The sequence below is a fragment of the Octopus bimaculoides genome, chromosome 4, assembly GCF_001194135.2.
Source record: "Octopus bimaculoides isolate UCB-OBI-ISO-001 chromosome 4, ASM119413v2, whole genome shotgun sequence".
Lineage (NCBI taxonomy): Eukaryota > Metazoa > Mollusca > Cephalopoda > Octopoda > Octopodidae > Octopus > Octopus bimaculoides.
The window spans coordinates 135,873,655-135,878,138 of NC_068984.1; positions in this window are offsets into that span (position 1 = coordinate 135,873,655).

The window sequence follows — 4,484 nt, forward strand, 5'->3', positions numbered from 1 at the left end:
TATATATATATGTATATATATATATATGTATATATATATGTGTATGTATATATATATATATATATATATATATATATATATATGTGTGTGTGTGTGTGTGTGTGTGTATACATATATTTGCATTATGTGTGTGTATATATACAAAACAAATACTTGTAGCAAATGATAAGGACGGAAAATGAAAAAAAAAGGAGAAACTTTATTACAAAGATCGTTTCAATAAACCCTACACGCGTAACACCAAGTAGCTATAGGTATTGAACGCGGTTTATCGGCGTAATACACCTAGGGATATATCCAAATCTTTAATTTTTATTTATATTGATGTACACATACATCGTGTATATGAGAATGTGAGTATATGTTTATATAATGGAGTAAACAGGGAGCTGTTGGTTATATGAGACGACTGCTTATTCACGTAAGTCATTATAGAAATACGCCTTTTCCGAAATCTATGCGAAACATATGACCTCTTAGTCTCGTGACCACGACCATATAAGACATCGTTATATTGTAGCTGTTGTTTATTACCGTACAGAACAAATCATCAACACTGCTAAAGAAGATGAGACTGTAAAAAAGAAAAACAAAAGGAGAAAAAGAGCAAGAATCAGTAAGAAAATACTCTCAGAAAACGCAGACATAAACACAAAATCATCCACATGTACACACTTTCACATAATCTCACTCAAACGCATACAGAGCCGAAGACATTGCAAACAACGCTATGTTACTAAGAAAGCATAATTTAGATTTTATGAAATGTGTGTGAAAACCCGTAAATCACCATTTAATTTGTTTGGCTCCTTTTCATTATTTTTTTATTATATGGAACCTACACACACATCCAAATACACACATACAAATATATACACGTTTACCTAATCCTGTTTTCGGAACTGTATACACACACATACACGCACATATACATACATACATATATATGTATATATGTATTTGCATACATATGCGTGTGCGTGTGCGTGTGTATATGTGTGTAAGCCTGCGTCAGTGTATTTGTATATATCTTCTGTATGTGGGTATTGTATTTGCTTAATTCATTTCCCTAATCGAATTTTTGGTAAATATATGGACTTCGTTAATTGAACAAAAGCCAATAGTAGTTTCACAGAGTACACTAATTATTCAATTAGTGTCACATAACCTCCGATGTTTGATAGAAGAACGCTGCCCACTTTTCAAATTAACGATCTCACTGGAAAGATTTCTCTTTTTATTAACTGTTTATTGTATGTATGTTTGTATACGTGGGCGTATGCTTTTTTTTTATATAAGTTGGTGTTGCCATTATTATTATTATTATTATTATTATTATTATTATCATTATTATTATTATTATCATTATTATTATTATTATTATTATTATTATTATCATTATTATTATTATTATTATTATTATTATTATTATTATTATTATTATTATTATTATCATTTTTATTATCATTATCATTATTATTATTATTATTATTATTATTATTATTATTATCATTATCATTATCATTATTATTATTATTATTATTATTATTATTATTATTATTATTATCTATCTTTGGTATTCACGATTTTTAATCTTGTTGCTGTTATTAATATTATTATTATTATTATTATTATTATTATTGTTGGTGTTGTTGTTGTTGTTGTTTTGTTATCGTTATCTATATTATCATTAACATTATTATTATTATTATTATTATCATCGTCGTCGTCGTCAGTATCATCATCATCATCATCATCATCATTTGTGTTCGTCATATTTTAGTGCAATTCTCGCTTCGACACTGACAAACACTCTCGTACCAGATGATTACTCTATCTAACTAGCTACGAAGACATTATTTAGGAAGATAATTTACTCGGTAAAATTATTACTAACAATAACAATAAGCTCAATATTATATAATATATATCAACGTTAATAGTATTGATATCAGTGATATATAATAAATAGTAATGATAATATCATTATCTGTAATATACAATAAACTTCAATGACAGTGACGTTAATATCCGTAATAATATAGGAGACATTGTTTGTTAAAATATCACCTGATAATTGCGGTTTAAGGTGTATTGCAGCACAAATATGTTAGTGCAGTTCTTGTAAAATATACATTGCATGAATGCCAAGTCGAAGTTACAGGACTGCACTCGTAATCAAAGGGGAATTCATAGAATATTTTATTGTATTGATGGTACCGGTTCATTAACGAATGCTCCACCCAAACTTTTGAAAATATTAGGCTGTAAGGGACGAAATGAATTTAACACTTCTATTTTCAAGTCTCGGTATTAAAACACTCATTTTACCTCTAAGTAAGCCATGCATAAACTATAACATTAATGTTTAACGAATATTTCATTAGTTCCACCAACATTTTTTGGTTTATTTATTTAACTGGTCGTTCAAGTTATTCTAAAACGTTTACGAATGAACAACTATTGAAAGTCCTTTCCTTTAGGAAATATTGGGGATATTTAAAACTCAATCAGCAGTGTTCAGAAAAAGTTCGATTACAAAACACAGAAGTAGAAAAATCATTTTCATGACCTGTATTTCTGAATTTTATTAGATTCAAAATAGCTCCGTTTACAAGATAACTCTAGAACGTAATTTATTTCGACACTGGTTAAAATATATATTATTACAAATGGTAATTCTGCAAGATTCAATCAGCAAACAGGGTAATATAAAAGACTTCATCACTCTTTATAATCAGTGCATATCGACTGGTGCTTATGGATTTAAACATCCTTTGATTAGAAATATACTGCAACATAGTAAATTAGATTCACCAGTTATATATGCTTTTCTGGATGTAACAAATTTACGTATTTCTGTATGATTGGTTCATACCCAGTGGCCAATCGGAATGTAGGGCTACGCAATACTAGATTGTCTACCTCACACTCGGAATCACACTGGAAATGGTTTGTAAATATTCTGAGGGAGGATTTTAGCAGCTAAGGGAGTACGTGAATTAAGTGAAAAACACCGTCAATTTTTAGATCAGATTTAGATTCTGGTCAAGATAATAGCAAAGACATAGGAATTTGACATCATAGTTTAACTGAGGATCCACACGTGTATTAGGTTGTCCGGAAAGTTCGTGCCGATTTATAGTAGCTTACCTTTCGACTTATTTGCCATGAAACCACCTCGATTCTGGGCAGAGGGTATTTTCAAGGATGCCTGTCAACACTTTCCATCAGAGGTTAACACAAGCAATAGGTTGGTAATTGCCAAACTCATTGCCCTTTAACCGATCTTTCATCAACAAGGTTGTTTATCTCTCTACAATCCACTCTGGAACTGCTCCAAGCTGTAGGCAATTGTCTCATGGCAACACAATTATTATTATTATTATTATTATTATCATTATTATTATTATTATTATTATTATTATTATTATTATTATTAGTAGTAGTAGTAGTAGTAGTAGTAGTAGTAGTAGTAGTAGTAGTAGCAGCAGCAGCAGCAGCAGCAGCAGTAGTAGTAGTAGTAGTAGTAGTAGTAGTAGTAGTAGTAGTAGTAGTAGTAGTCTTCGTCGTCGTCGTCGTCGTAGTAGTAGTAGTAGTAGTAGTATACTTCTTATTGAAGTATACTGGCAGAAGCATCAACGTATTTTTATTCGGTTTTAGGTTCTGAGTTGAAATTCTTCCTGTTTTCCTTCTTTCGGGGTCGGTGAAAGAAGTACCAGTTGATCTGTAGGGGCGCCGTAATCGACTTACTGAAGTTCGTAAAATAATCATTTCTTTCTTTCTTATTTTTCTTTCTCATTCCGTCTGATATTAAGATAATTTCTCAACTAATATCGTCATTATTCAGACTCAAAATTATCGTTTTGTTATATTTATGAATCTTCCTAAATTTTCCTGGCCTTCATGCTGCTTAAAATAATATCAATAATGCACAGCTCTCCAGCAGCCTCTCAACTGATAAACTGCCCAGCAAGAAACGAAACAATGCTACAAAAACTAAGCATTACCTTTAGGCATATATTCCCGGTTTTTCTTCGTATTTTTGAAGTTAACACATACCTTTCTCGATACAATAGTGATTATATTTCTGTACAGCGATATTATTACATTAAATGAATATACATATCCCCCAATGGCATCTTAATAAATACTGTAGCGGCTATGAAAATAAAGCATTAGATATATATTTATTTGAAGAAAGATTACAAGAAATATACACTAGAACAAACACCTGAGATATAACTTGCTGACCGGAACAGATTGACCTTCGGGTTAGATGTGCTTATGTAGCGTTATGTACTTTCATGTAATTTCATATATATATATATATATAAATACATACACACACACACACACACATATATATATATATATATATATATGTATGTATTTATATATACATATATAAATACACACACACACACACACACACATATATATATATATATATATATATATATATATATATATATATATATATA